Below are 16,974 nucleotides of genomic sequence, written 5' to 3' on the forward strand. Positions count from 1 at the left end.
CATCAAATATCGTACTGATTTTCAATAATTGCTGTGTACTGATTTTAGTTGTAAACGAGTGATTATCTTATAACTCTTTTTAGCTATTTTTTTTTAATTCGTATAGCGTGTGTGGCACGACCAAAAACACACCCATCAAAGTAATCAAGTAACACAATAAGAAAATAAAATTCAAGATAACATATTGAGTAGAAGAAAAATAATATGATTTTAAGAGAAAGGAAGACCTGCACTTATATAAAATATATAGATCAATAAATGCAATCAAAAATATTTTTAGATTAAGCTAATATCACATAAAATGCACATCAATTTAGACAAGAGGATTGGCAAAAGTGTATAAGAAGCAATTAAGTTCATCTATACTCTAAGAAGTTTATGTCTTCGCAAACTAAAAAGTTAATGAAGACCATAAAATTAAAAGAAAGTTAATCATCATTATGCTGAAAGATATGATTCTTTTGTATCCCAAATAAAATGCAATAGTGTAATGTCATTATTCTTATGGTACCTTCTTTGTTAATTGAAAATAATAATAATAATAATAATACATACATACATACATACATACATACATACATACATATACCAAGGCACTTCCCCCAATTTTGGGGGGTAGCTGACATCAACAAATGGAAAAAACAAAACAAAAAGGGGACCTCTACTCTTTACGTTCCTCCCAGCCTGACAAGGGATTCAACCGAGTTCAGCTGGTACTGCTAGGGTGCCACAGCCCACCCTCCCACGTTATCCACCACAGATGAAGCTTCATAATGCTGAATCCCCTACTGCTGCTACCTCCGCAGTCATCTAAGGCACCGGAGGAAGCAGTAGGGCCTACCGGAACTGCGTCACAATCGCTCGCCATTTATTCCTATTTCTAGCATGCTCTCTTGCCTCTCTCATATCTATCCTCCTATCACCCAGAGCTTTCTTCACTCCATCCATCTACCCATCAACTCTTGCATTCATCACCTTCTTTAGCAGACAGCCATTTTCCATTCTCTCAACATGGCCAAACCACCTCAACACATTCATATCCACTGTAGCTGCTAACTCATTTCTTACACCCGTTTTCACCCTCACCACTTCGTTCCTAACCCTATCTACTCGAGATACACCAGCCATACTCCTTAGACATTTCATCTCAAACACATTCAATTTCTGTCTCTCCATCACTTTCATTCCCCACAACTCCGATCTATACAACACAGTTAGTACAATCACTTTTTCATATAGAACTCTTTTACATTCATGCCTAACCCTCTATTTTTTACTACTCCCTTAACTGCCCCCAACACTTTGCAACCTTCATTCACTCTCTGGCGTACATCTGCTTCCACTCCACCATTTGCTGCAACAACAGACCCCAAGTACTTAAACTGATCCACCTCCTCAAGTAACTCTCCATTCAACATGACATTCAACCTTGCACCACCTTCCCTTCTCGTACATCTCATAATCTTACTCTTACCCACATTAACTCTCAGCTTCCTTCTCTCACACACCCTTTCAAATTCTGTCACTAATCAGTCAAGCTTCTCTTCTGTGTCTGCAACCAGTACAGTATCATCCGCAAACAACAACTGATTTACCTCCCATTCATGGTCATGCTCGTCTACCAGTTTTAATCCTCGCCCAAGCACTCAAGCATTCACCTCTCTCACCACTCCATCAACATACAAGTTAAACAACCACGGCAACATCACACATCCCTGTCTCAGCCCCACTCTCACCGGAAACCTATCACTCACTTCATTTCCTATTCTAACACATGCTTTACTACCTTTGATAATAGTAATAATAATAATAATAATAACAATAATAATAATAATAATAATAATAATAATAATAATGATAATAATAATAATAATAATAATAATAATAATAATAATAATGTATAGCACTCAGTCACTTATCTTTTGAAACCTTTAATATTTATGCTGTTTCACTGATATTATAATTTCATATTTATGTGATGGAAATAAGGTATATCAAATGTAATGAATATTTATAGAAAACTAATAGCAAAGTTTTGAAAAGCATATACTGGAAGACATCAACCAGACAAACACACATAGTACTGTACACAATGGATCCATCTCTCAAGTTATGGCTCATTTTTCCTTTGCCTACACATACATCGAATAGTCTGGCATATTCTTTCCACATTTTCCTCTGTCCTTGTATACGTGACAACACTGAGATTGCGAAAATATTCCTTTTTCACTCAAGAAGTTAACTATTGGACTATAATTGTTCAGTGGCTACTTTCCTTATGGTAAAGGTAGAAGACCCTCTTTAAACTACGGCAACCAGCTTTTCTAAAAGTAGAGCACTGCAAAGCCAAACCATTGTTCTCTAATCTTGGGTAGTGCCATAGCCTCTATACCATGGTGTTCCACTGTCTTGGGTTAAAGTTCTCTTGGTTGAGGGTACATCCGGGCACACTATTCTATCTACTTCTCTTTCTCTTGTTTTATTAGATTTTTATAGTTAATATAGGAAATATATATCTGAATGTTACTATTCTTAGAATATTCTATTTTTCCTTTTTTCTTTCCTCGCTGAGCTATTTTCCCTGTTGGAGCCCCTGAGCTTATAGCATCCTGCTTTTTCAACTAGGGTTGTAGCTTAGCAATTTATAATAATAATAATAATAATAATAATAATAATAATAATAATAATAATAATAATAATAATAATAATAATAATAATAATAATAATAATAGCCTCTATAGTGTTCCACTGTCTTGGAGCAGAAATCGCTTTCCTCACTGGGCTATTTGTTGCCGTTTGGAGCCCTTGGGCTTATAGCATCATGCTTTTCCAACTAGGGTTGTAGTTTAGCAAGTAGTAGTAGTAGCAGTAGTAATAATAATAATAATAATAATAATAATAATAATAATAATAATAATAATAATAATAATAATAATAATAATAATAAATGTGTGTTTATGTGTGGTTGCACACATGTACTTATATATATATATATATATATATATATATATATATATATATATATATATATATATATATATATATATATATATATATATATATAGTTTATATTGATATTAATTGCTCCACTGGCTTCACTCTTCCTTTTATACATAATCAAATTCTCCAGAGAATGCTTTCAAACTCTTATACTAGATTTCCTAGTTTTTCTTCCCTATCCCCAATCTAGTACCATCTTACATATGAACATTAGTCATTCTTCGCATTCCTTCATGGAAATTTTTAACATTCGTAAAAAATTATGATCTATACAATATATCATCAACACCCTCCATGATAGCTCTATTAATTTCATTATCCTTTTTTTATCATTATGTATTGGAAAAAAATCTTTTTAATTAGATTTCAAACTGCTTATAAAACTTTATCATTAAAAAAAACACCTGGTCCAAAAACTATCATCCTGCATAAGCACACTATTCTTCTCATATCAGTCCTTCTAAATGTCTTAATCTTATTCAAAATTCTACCTTATTACTTCTCTGGTAAACTAACATTATATATCTGTAAGTTTTACAGTTCCCCTTATCATAGTTACTTGAATAGCCTACCGAGGAACATTTCTGCCTCTTAACAACCCTACTGGTATTTTTTCCTTCAACCATGTAGGCTACACCTTTCACATACTGGTCAGCCAAACAATCATCACCATACCACTACTACTTCATCTCACTTATAATTAAATGAATTCCATTTGTTTTCCCAGTCTTCAACCTCTTAATCGCCCTCCTTACACCTTCAACCATCACTTCCACAAGGAGTCTCAATTTTATTTTGTAAATCCTTCAACTCTAAAAGAGCTCAGTTCTGGTTTTCATTCACTTTATATGTTTAATAAATATTTCTATATTTCATCTGTCAACTCAAGACTCCTGGTTAGTACAGTGGCACACATTTGCCTTGCATTTGCATGGCGTCAAATCGATCCCAGTCAGGGACCATAAGTTTAAGCTGTTTAATTGAGATGTTACCACTACAGTTAGGCACAGCTGTGTGGTGGTGGGAAGGTCGTTATTGGACTTGCCAGGCCCATGTTCTGGTGACTCAGTGACAAGACCCCCAGAAGGTCTTGCTCATTTAGCATGACCTATTCAGATGATACAGGAATTGAAACCAGGCCCATGTAGACTATATTTCAGTTATAAAGCCTCTCTCCATTTCTTTCTTACTTTTTAGTACATTTCTGAATCATCTTTTTCTCTATTTTTATGTTAATGTATGGGAATTTTCATTTTCCAAAATATCTTACTCATATTCACAATTATATATATATATATATATATATATATATATATATATATATATATATATATATATATATATATATATATATATATATATATATATATGCCTCATTGCTAATCATCTTTCCTCCCGTATTTTTGTATACAACTCAAAGCCTGCAACTCCAATCAGATTTCCAGTTATCCTTTTATCAAACCTGTTATTAATTATACAATCACTTACTATTGTTACTACATTTTCCGACCATTTTTGTACACATCTAATTATATATATATTTACCAATATATATATACAGAAGCTACATGCATAGCTTGTATAGTGTATATATATATATATATATACATACATACATACATACATACATACACACACACACACACACACATATATATATATATATATATATATATATATATATATATATATATATATATATATATATATATATATATATATATATATATATATATATATATATATATATCTTTGTGTGTTGGTAAGTTAATAGATATAGAGGCTACAGGTTAGTGGGTGTCGAGTCTACTGTATATAGACTGGCCCATAGATGTTTCCCGAAAAAAAAAAATCATCAATATGATTAATCGTGTTGATAAATGAGTTCCTAAAAGGAGAATTTATCAGATACCATGGTAACGGTTAGTTATTGAGTGTCAAATGCCAACACGATATTGGTGGAAGTGAGGTTCTATGCATGTCGATGGGCAGTACTTTTAATAGTTATCGTACCAACACCTTAAATTTAGAAGGTAGCCACAAAGAGAAAAAAAGACAAACAATAAGCGCTTTCTTTCAAATGTCATGCTTGAATATTACCAAGATATCTTCATGTTTGTGCCCATTTTTATTAATATAACTAAATGTTTAAACATTCATATCACATACACTCATAAATGCCGCAAATAACGTAATTACATCACAAAGGCGGTCGTTAATTCTGGTTTGTTTACTATTATTGACTTGCCTGATGTACAATAATATGTCATTAAGACAATATCATTCGTTCCTTAGTGACATAACATAAGCGGGGTAAAATTCAAACTATCTTATGGTAATGGCAGTCCTATTGTCATATCAATTGGAAATAAGTTATCTAATTGGTCTAATGAAAATATTAGATGTCTTAATTGATACTGAACATAAAAAAAAACTTGTAGTAGGTGAAAAAAATACAAGGTAAAATACAAGGAAAAATACTATCAATGTCATTTTAGCAGAATATTCACATATTGCCTGCGTTTATTCTTCTCATCAAACTGATAAATCATCTATGCACTCTATTATAATCATAAAAACCCGAACCGGCGTTTTCCTTCTCTAGTAGACTGCTATTTTTCTATGCCTTACCAAGAAGCACACTCAACTTTAAAACCGCTCTCTCTCTCTCTCTCTCTCTCTCTCTCTCTCTCTCTCTCTCTCTCTCTCTCTCTCTCTCTCTCTCTCTCTCTCTCTCTCTCTCTCTCTCTCTCTCTCTCTCTCTCTCTGTTTTTAAAAGAATACACAATTGTAAACACAGTAAACAATTTAATTGAATAGAATGACTCCTTCCAAATAATCAACAGACTCAATTATATTCCAATTCCCTTCTATTATGTCGAAGAAAACTAAAGTTTATTGATGCATTCAAAACACAAGTAGGACTACTCGCACACACACCAATATATATATATATATATATATATATATATATATATATATATATATATATATATATACATATACACACACACACACACACATATATATATATATATATATATATATATATATATATATATATATATATATACATACATATATACACACACACACACACACATATATATATATATATATATATATATATATATATATATATATATATATATGCGTGTGTGTATGTATGTATGTATGTATGTATGTGAGTTGGGCTGGGGTGGGGGCGCTATAATACAAAGAAATAATTCATGTCAAATACCTGGGACGCCAGAGTGGGGATCATACACATTCAAAATCTTTTTCATCACATTCCCCACTAAATACAGTGACATCTGGAAACATCCAACATTACGGCTCCCACTCACATATTTCATCCATCCTATTAGGTCCTACATTCACTGCAATCTATGATCTATCGCATTTGTTCTTCGTGAAGATATTGAACACTTACGGAGAAATGACATTTACTTCGATTTTATCATCAGTATTTCATAGGTCAATGGATTCCACATAGTTTCTTTTCAATTTAAAATGTTGTTTTATAGATCTAATGCATCTCACAGAATATTTCTTTTTTTTATTTGAAACATTACATATAATTGTTAAAACAATCACTAAATCAAAATACCACGTTCCTTGTCTAGATGTTGTTCACTGTTCTTCCTCATTCGTCTTTAATACTTTTACAGTCACCTTTATCCAATTTATATTTACATAATGGTGTATTCATTGCTCTTACTAATTAATTTGACGCATTTCCTTCATTCAGACATACCTTACAAACCCTGGTCTGCTAGTTAATCACATTATCATCACCGTAATGCAGCATCTATCCTAGAACCCATCAACTGGTGGCTTTTTTTTTTTTAATTTTTCAGCATATTAATAATATTTCTTGTGTGTTCACGAGCTACTTCATCAAGCCTTCTCAGACTTACAGATACCACCTCAAGCCTCATATCAACCGGTTGTCTCTCTTCTATCCTCTATATTCAACAGACTGAAGTACGTTACTGATTCTTACAGCATTTACGTACATGTATTTTTTTTCTTTTATGATGTTAACTTTATATATATATATATATATATATATATATATATATATATATATATATGTATATATATACAGTATATATATATATATATATATATACATATATATATATATATATATCTATATATATATATATATATATATATATATATATCTATATATATATATATATATATATATATATATATACAAACACACACACACACACATATATAGTAGGTTGGCCAGGGCACCAGCCACCCGTTGAGATACTACCGCTAGAGAGTTATGGGGTCTTTTGACTGGCCAGACAGTACTACATTGGATCCTCCTCTCTGGTTACGGTTCATTTTCCCTTTGCCTACATACACACTGAATAGTCTGGCATATTCTTTACATATTCTCCTCTATCCTCATACACCTGACAACACAGATTACCAAACAATTCTTCATCACCCAAGGGGTTACTGCACTGTAATTGTTCAGTGCCACTTTCCTCTTGGTTAGGGTAGAAGAGACTCTTTAGCTGTGGTAAGCAGCTCTTCTAGGAGAAGGACACTCCAAAATCAAACCACTGTTCTCTAGTCTTGGGTAGTGCCATAGCCTCTGTACCATGGCCTTTCACTGTCTTGGGTTAGAGTTCTCTTGCTTGAGGGTACACTCGAGCACACTCTCCTATCTTATTTCTCTTCCTCTTGTTTTGTTAAAGTTTTTATAGTTTATATAGGAGATATTTATTGTTGTTACTCTTCTTAGAATATTTTATTTTCCTTTTTTCCTTTCCGCACTGAGCTATTTTCCCTGTTGGAGCCCCTGGGCTTATAGCATACTGCTTTTCCAACTAGGGTTGTAGCTTAGTAAGTAATAATAATAAGTAATAATAATAATAATAATAATATATATATATATATATATATATATATATATATATATATATATATATATATATATGTGTGTTTATGTGTGTATAAACATTATGAATGGTTCTGTGTCATTGGGGAATCAAAAATAAAATAAAATAATGAAACTCCTTATTTCTTAAAGCATGAAGATATTTGATGTTCTTTTCCTGAATTGTGGTATCGAACCTTTGGCCAAGCTGAAAGGTATCGGGATCTTTTGGTAAAAGCTTAGGGACTAATAAAGGTAGCATTTTACTTAGATGGAATTCCTCGTGACGAACATATTAAATGATAAGTGAACTAAGAAAGATAAAAGGTCATACCTCATGATTCTCTGGTAGGCCTAGAGTGCTAAAACGTTTGATTATTATTTTCATGGCAACAGATCGATCCCTGCCCCTGAACGTGAGTTTAAGCTGTTTATTGGGGAGGATACTGCTGTGGTTGGGCACCAGGGCATCACAGTGGGGGTTATAGAAAAATTGATGTCGATGTCTAGGTAATGTTACTATAGCATTAAAATTAGAAATATAAATTATAATCAACTGAAAATTTAACTCTAATATGAAATAAATAAACTAATATAACCATGCAGGTCTGATACCTATAATGAACATATCAATAACTAAGGAAGTCCATGCTTCTCTAAAGCTATGGCCTCATGCAAAAAGAAAAAAAGGGTTACGGGAAAATTTTTTATATTCTATCATTAGTTTGTTGAGACAAATATATATGCTATGTAATTATAGATATACGGCAATTAAGCAAAACGATTCGTGGGTTACTTTAAAAAAGGAAATATAAACAGAAATTGATTGTTGAAATTTTTCGAGAAAGTAATAAAAATTACAAGGTAGAGCATGCAAAGTATGCCAGTATTAATAGTGAAGTCAAAAGAAAAGCCAGGAATGACTGGAGAGGTTATTTAGGCTACACAGGAAAGCAGACGAGGCTGACAAAGCTATGAATTAAGGGAATGGCTACGCTCATAGAATTATTAATGAAATCTCAACTAGGGGCAAAGAAGAGGAAGCATATACCCATCGAAAAGAGAGATGAATCTGATATAACAACAGAGGACGAATAAAGACAACGTTAACTGGAACACTTTAGTAAGGTCATGAATAGGAGATACGAAGGGGATAATTTGATTGATATATCTGAAGCTGAGGAAGATCTTGAAGTGCCCATGGATGATTTCATTGTGTTTGGAGGCGAAATTATCATTAAAAAAACTCATCACAAAATCCATGAGGAGGATAAACAACATAGGTGACAATACATTCTCTTAGAGTACTCCACTGTTCACTGGAAATTAATTTGATAGGACTCCAATAAAATCAACTTTGCACTTGCCATCCTCACGAACAGACTCTATCAAATTTACATATTTAAGAAGACTTCCACAATAACGCAGGGCTCTCCACAAAATTGGACAAAGATGATGAGAACGGAATATGCGATGGAAGGTGGCATATCATTGGAAGGAGAAGGGATTAATGAGGTAGAATTGTTTAAGTATTTAGAAACTATGATCTCTTATACAGGATCATTAAAATTGGAGTTTAATGAAAGATTGAAAAAAAGCAAACCAGACAATGAATAGGTTAAGTAAAAGTTGGAAATCAAATAGTATGAAAATACCTATAAAAATCAGGCTACATATTAGTTAAGTGAGATCTGTATTATTTTATGGACATGAATCGTGGCATGACAATGAAACAATCTCTAACAGATATGATAGATTTGAGAACAAAGCCCCCAGAAGAATATTGAGAGTTAAATGGCAGGACAGTATTAGAAATGAAATTATAAGAGAGATTACTCGAGTGCCATATGTGGATGAGATCATGGTGAGGGGTAGATGGAGATGGTTTAGGCATGCTCTTCGCACTTCCCAAGAGAGATTAGTTTACCAAAAGTTTAACTGGGCTCCACATGGCACTAGAAAAGTTGGAAGACCCAGGCCTACATGGCTGAGAACTATGAAGCGTGAATTAAGAGATTATAAATAGAGAAGTATTGAATTAAAAGTTCAAGATAGAGACGAATGACGAAATCTAATCGAGGACATTTGCGTCAATAGGCGTAGGACGGTAGGAGATTATGATGATGAGAAAGTGAGACAGATTGCTTCACTGATAGGAGAACAGTGTATGCTCAAATATGAAAGATGTCGTTGGGATCCAGTGTTCCTCATGAAACAGTTCGTAAGCAAATGTAAAATCTGTTGTGGAGAGTAGGCTATAGACCTAGAAATTTATAAGAGAATCATTAGACAGGTAGCAAGGGTAACGTTAAGGATAAGTTTTGTATGGAATAGATTGTTCAAAATAATAACATTTCTTTAATGCGCTTTAGACAATGTAAATGTTACTTGTTTCGTGTAAATAAGGGCCTCATGCAGTGGTTTGTTATGTTCCAATGGGTATTCTTTTTTTTTTTTTTTAAATTCATGTGTCAGGTGACTGGGATAACCAAGAAGGAAATTGGGCGTAGACTCATGATTTGAATGCGTTGCGATTAATATTTGCAACAATGAAAAATAGAATATAAGGAACGCGCTAAGGATGAGAAACAGAATCTAGTAGAAAGTGTTTGTTGTAAAGAAAAGCAAATTTGAGCAAGAGTAAGGTGACGTTGGTAGCACTGAATATCTCTTATTATAAGAATGATGGAAGTATGATAATGATGTATTCATAGGCCTACATATATTTCGGAGTGTGTAGAATGAGAAAAGACGTAAGTCTCAGAATAAGAGATAAAGTGAACTAGTTAAACTACTTGGGGGTGTCTATAGAGGCATGTATATTGAATGGGATACAAGAATTGTACTGATTGAGGTATAAGGAGAATTTAAAAGGTGAAAATTGTTAAAACACAAAGAAGAGGTAAAATGTCAGCACATATGCCAGAGTGGATCACAATTTTGAAATAGCTCATTTATATATATATATGTATATATATATATATATATATATATATATATATATATATATATATATATATATATATATATATATATATATATATATGGATATAAATGAAGACAAAAAGGTTGGTAAATGGAAAGCAGGGAGATGCTTAAAACGAATAAGAAAAGGTAAACCCAACAATTATTCGGTTACCGAAAAGGAATTTAAGTGAATTGTGTGAAGAAGGGTTTGGATTGCTGTCGGTGACCCTACTTTACAGATAATTACAGATTAATATACATTTATGCCGTATCCCTACTGTGTACACGATCGATGTACGATAACGTCAGTCTGCATTGATATTACACCGATGAACGCTAATTCTTGAATTAGAGTACGATAGTTTGTTGTCGGATGGACGCGCCAGGTGCCATTTAGTGAAGTCTAGTGCAATTTTAGTTTTTCTTTTATTGTTCTTCGCGAGGTATGTATAAAATAAAATTGTTTATACATTGCAGAGATAAAGGTTCAGTCTTATGTATATTGATGCCCAGTCTGGGAAATAAACCCAGTTAGGTTAGATTATCAAAAGACATGAATGAGTAGCTGTATTTTGAGTCCCCTGTCACTGAGACGTAATGAAATGTCTTGAAATGTTGCAGACTTTTATTGCAATGGCTGTAGAGTTACTTGAAAGCTTCTTGACTCGACTTCAATCCATATATTTCAACCCCCTGTACTTTTTCGTAGGTTATCCTAGGCCAATCCAAGTCTATCTTACCATAATGAGATATATTGTGGGAGTTCTTATTTCAATAAGCATGTTTTATCATTATATCTGATTTAAAAAAGAATATTGAAATAAAACTTTGAAATCTATTGAAATTTAGGAAGGCTAAAGATCGGCGGTCATTGGTTGGAATAGAAAAAGACAAGTTTAACTCTTATTTTACTAAGAAGAGATATGTTCTAACAACAAATCTTCACCTAACCTTACCAGTAATATTTCTTTAAAGTCCCACCCAGATATTACTGCTTGCCAGTACGTACTTAGGAGCTTGATGTTTTTCTATTTCGCGAGCGAAGCTAGCACACGGCACAGCAAAAACCATTAAGGACTCTGTCAAGATATTACTGAAATCTAATGGTTTGTGCTGCACCGTGTGCTCGCTTTGGTCGCAAAAAAGAAAAAGAAAAAAAAAACATCAAGCTTCTATGTACTGGCAAGCATTAATAGCTGGGTGGGACTCTACTCTACTTTGGCATTTTATTACTGATGAGGCTCAGCTCATGCGAACCCCCAGTTACCTATATGAAGACTAGTTATTAGGTTTGTCCGCTGTTTTACAAAGTACCCAAATTTTAACAGTATATATTTTTAGTAGGACAATAGTCCTAATGATGAAAGTAAGAAGTTACTGGTGTATTTATAGATACTGTGGGGCTGTATGTAGTAGGTTAGGAGAGACATAAAGTTTCATATTGTCAAAACAATTTGTTTTATGGGGATTATCATTGCATGAAATACGATATTATGAAGTACGATTTACAAAATAAGATTTAGTGTTACCTTGTCAGGAGTGAAGTTGGTTGGGAAGCTAACACAGGGGTGAGACTTAGTCCTAGGGTAAGTTAAGGATTTAGTGGTCTAAGGAGAAGTTGCAGGTTGGTGTGCCCTCCTCCCCCCTTTAGCTTAGTAAGATGTGGCTGCTAGGTTAGGTTAGGTAGGCTGGAGAACTATAGATTAGGTGGGTATCTTGTGTTTGTTCACATTTTGATTACAGATCCACTCCGTCCCAAAAAACTACAAAGTTTCCGTACTTTGAACTGCTCTGATAATTGGGAGAAACACAGTGCAGTATTTCTCAAATTTTAGACCTTACAAAATTCCAAAAGTTATGACTGAAAAGCCACATTTTAAAAGGGAATCAAGAACAAGAACATCAACTAACCTAAGGTTCCCTACCTAACCTAACCTAGAAGCCATATCCTTAATTCCTGTGAACCTCCCTCAGACTGCCTTATCTTTAGCTTACTCTAAGACAAAGTCTGCGATGCTGCCATTGGATTTGGAGCATACAGTTATGGTTTTAATGGTAGAGGTGCACTTCCTCTAACAGCTGCCATATTTACGGCCGAACAATATGACATACTAACCGCAGTTGAAAAAATAACGTTGGTGGAGGGGGTAATTTTAATGTTTTTAGTGATGCAAGGAGTCCTTCAAGCTATAGAAGTTTTTAATTTCAGTAACCCTTTAGTTTTAAAGATTTTAGAATGGCATTTTATTATTGGACTAGGAGGTATAACAGTTCAATTTTGTTGGGTTCCAGCACATGTAGGTGTGTCTGGGAATGAGAAGGCAGATTTACTGGTGAAGAATGCTGCAACCAAGTTGCTACCAAGAAGGTATCCCATTATCTGTGATGATTTCCTACATACCATCAAGAAATTGATTTATAATAATTGGCAACAGCACTGGGATAGTATAGATGGCAATAAAATGAGAGAAATAACAAATGTCATTAACCTTGGAGGTATAACATTATGTCCCGAAAGTGGAGACATTTCTTGTTGACACAAGAGTTTCTACTAAATGGGCAACATCAACCATATTGCAACGACTATTTGGTACTATTTACTTAATGGCATTTATTGATTGAATGCCCCACTTATAGTACTGAAAGAAATAGACATCCGTTTAAGGCTTGAGGTGAGGATGGGAGGTTCATCCTTGCCAAGATTCTCGGACATGATGTGTCGTCGTACCATACTTGTGGTATTTTTAAATTTAATTCAGAAGCAGGTTTTCTGAAAGTTATCTAACTGTTTAAAGGATGTTTTTGCTTTTATTGTTTTAAACTGAATTACCATATATTTATTTATTTACTGTATTTATAACAAATAATATCGGCGTCAATGACCTTAGAAGATGACAGGATGCCAGATAACTCATAATCAATCAATCAGTCAATCAATCGATCTTACTATCAGCTCACTTCATTCCAGGCAAGAGAAATGTGCTCACCAACAATCTGAGCTGAGCATCCCAGATAGTGGGTTCCGAATGGTTTTTGGATCATCTAGTAGCCAACAAAGTCCTGACTTTGTGGGTTTCTTTGACTGGATCTGTTCACAACGGCCCTGAACTTCTGGCTCTTGCTGTTCTGCTTCCCAGTCCCAGATCCCAAGGCTCTCAGGTAAGATGCATTCCAACAAGGGTGGTACAACATCAACGTATACTTATTCTCACTGTTCTGTCTGATGAGAAGAGTACTCAACAAGACCAGAACATCAGTCAATCTTTGGATGACCCTCATAGCTATGGCATCACGCGGAATGGTTTCCGGACCTTCTGCTGCTCCTGACGGAGCTCCCAAGAGAACTTTCTCCATGACACAATCTACTCAGATAGCCACATGTCAACATCTACCACAAGGCAGAAGCTACGCTACATCTTCACGCCTGGAGACTATCCAACATCTCCTCACACAGAGAGGATTTTTGCAACAGGTTGTGGAAAGGATGTCTGGATACCTGCAAAAATCTTCAGCCTCAGTCTACTAGGGGAAGTGGAATGTCTTCTGTGGTTGGTGTCGTGGAAGGTGTCTTGATCCACTTGATGCCACTATTCCATCAATAGCGGAGTTTCTCGTATATTTGTGTGAAGAAATGCGCCTTTCAATTTCAGCGGTCAAAGGCTATCGCTTAGCCTTGAGTCTTGCCTTTAAACTAAAAGGAATGGGCATTTCCTCATTGCTGGAACTTTCCCTTACATACGAAGTTATGAACTTACCTGTCCTCAATTGGAAGTTAGACCTCTCCCATGGAACGTAGTTCAAGTTCTTCAGTCTCTAAAGAGACCTCCATTACGCAGACAACAGATCGCCACCTGACTTGGAAGACGGTGTTCCTAGTCACCTTGGCATCAGCCAAACGAGTCTGTGAACTTCATTGTCTCTCTTACGATGTCACCCATTCAAAGGGATGGGGATAGGTAAGCTCCAGCCTCGTTCCTGAGTTCGCTGCCAAGATTCAGAATCCCGGGGGTTTTGGATCCTAGGTTCGGATCTCTCGTAGAGACTTCTCTGCGGAGGACTGCTGCTTCTAAAGGTCGAAGATGGCCCTAGAGGGCATCTTCAACGTAGAGCTCGCCCTCCGCTCCGCCTTAGAGATGGCCCTTCACCATCGGTGAAAAGGTGCCTCTTTGGCTCTTCATCCTTATCCTTGCAGCCGTCTCCCGCAGAGGAGCCATTCTCCTGACGACGCTGCCGCTAGTCCTCAGACTTCGGTCCTAGACTCCTCTGTGGATCGTTTGCAATCCCTGTCGATGGATGTTCGTCCATCCTTCATGACAACCTGCTGACCTGCCTTCACTGTTCCTGTTTCCTGTTTATCATCTGCCAGCTCGTGCTGCACCTCCTAAGCGTTTAGCTGCACGCCAACACTCTCCAGCGCCCTTCAGTGCACCAGCGGTCACCAGCATCATGTCAGCGCCCTCCAGCACTTCAACGCTTCCCAGAGCGTCATCGCTCTCCAGAGCTTCGGTGCATCAGCACTTGCCTGTTCATCAGTGCCTTCCAATGCCCCAGCGATCTCCTGATCGCCGGCGCTCTCCTGCAGATTCTCGCCATTCTAAGGACCAGCGTTTGCCAGCTCACCTGTGCAACAGCGCTCTCTAGCTCTTCAGCTCTCTCCAATTCGCAAGTGGTCTCCTGCACACCGGCACTCTCCTAAGTGCCAGTGCTCTCCTAAGCGCCAGCGCTCTCCTGCGTTTCAGCACTCCGCTGCGCTTCAACACACTCTGGCTCGCCAGTGCTCTCCAGCTTGCCAGTGCTCACCTGCGCGCCCGCTCTCACTTGCGCAATCACATTTACCTACATACCAACACTTCCCTGAGCAGCGCTGTACTGCGCGCCATCACTCTCCTGCTCGCAAGCGCTCTCCGGCTTGCCAGGGCTCTCCGGGTTGCCAGCGCTCTCCTGCGCACTTGCGCCAAACCTCAGGGCAAGTTCTGCAGGCTTCAAAACACCATAGAGAACTTCATAATAAAGATTGTGACAGGTCACATCGCCCCATTCCCCTCCCTGTAAACGCATTACAGCGCGACCACCGGGGAAAGGGAAAAGAGGCTCCACAGAAGGGTTCAGGATCCTGAAGATTTGATCTTCAAAAGCAGACCCACCACCGCAAGCATCAGTAGAGACTCCTCACAGGGAACCTTCGGTCCCTTTCCCTTCAGGGGATCTCTCTGACAGTGCATTATTCAGGAAGTACCCTTGGTTCAGTGCCATGGTCGGAGCAGTAGGACAAGCCTTCGGGCCTGCCATGTCATCTCGCTCGTCGCTGACCTCCCACCAAACGTCACCAGCAGACATACTGCGAGGAACCTATGCTGCTTCTCCCTTGAAGAGGAAAAGAGGAGTCTCAGACAAGATCACATTATCAAGGGTGAAACTAACTCCTGTTAGGCCTTCAAGGCCTGTCCTTCCTGTCTCTCTCGTTGGACACTCCTACCTCACCTCTGCCGAAGCTCAGACTTCCTCGCTCCCACCTTCGGAGGAAGTTTCTCCTCGCACGGAGAGTTGTCCACCACCGACGAAAGTCAGGAGCGACAATCCCATCCGGCCTTTGATGTTTGAGTCCTACCTCCTTCCTCGGAAGGAATTGAAGGACTCAAAGACTCTCCCAAAGTCCTCTTCAAGGACCTCCAGGCCTACAGGAACCACTGCTCTCTCTAAGGATACCCCGACCTACCCTGAGAGAAGCTCTGGGATGGAAGAAGAGACTTTGCTACTAGTCCCACTTCGGAGAGGGAGCAGAAAGAGTCAGAACATGCGCTCTGGCAAGTTCTGACTGTTATTAGGGTACTCAACGTGTTTACCGACCCATAGGTAACCCTACAAGAAGGCAAAGACACAGTCTTATAATTTTTGTCAAATTATAAGTATTATATTAATGAATGCACGCATTCAGTAAGTGTACAGTATATGTAAATGTGTACTATGTACATGGTAAAATTAAGGTACACAACATAAGTCATTACCACACATATAACCTAAATAGGGTTTTATTTTGACAGGTTGACTCATGCCATTGAAACTCGCCATACTCATAAACTATATCTACATTACTACTGTAA

The 16,974-nt window shown here is 36.6% G+C and overlaps 1 protein-coding gene across 3 annotated transcripts in view; it reads left to right on the plus strand.

Annotated features, from left to right (window-relative positions):
* Positions 1-11,167: 11,167 nt before the first annotated feature.
* The window catches only part of E(z) (histone-lysine N-methyltransferase E(z)), a 104,616-nt gene continuing 98,809 nt past the window's right edge, over positions 11,168-16,974 (plus strand). For 2 of the 3 annotated variants that reach the window (XM_068346361.1, XM_068346363.1), the window contains exon 1: positions 11,169-11,316. The gene's annotated coding sequence lies outside the window, so the exon portion shown is untranslated. Of the gene's footprint in view, positions 11,317-16,974 lie in introns of all 3 variants that reach the window. The other variant, XM_068346362.1, reaches the window with a different exon arrangement.

Source organism: Palaemon carinicauda, chromosome 22 (assembly GCF_036898095.1).
Source record: "Palaemon carinicauda isolate YSFRI2023 chromosome 22, ASM3689809v2, whole genome shotgun sequence".
Classification (NCBI taxonomy): Eukaryota; Metazoa; Arthropoda; class Malacostraca; order Decapoda; family Palaemonidae; genus Palaemon; species Palaemon carinicauda.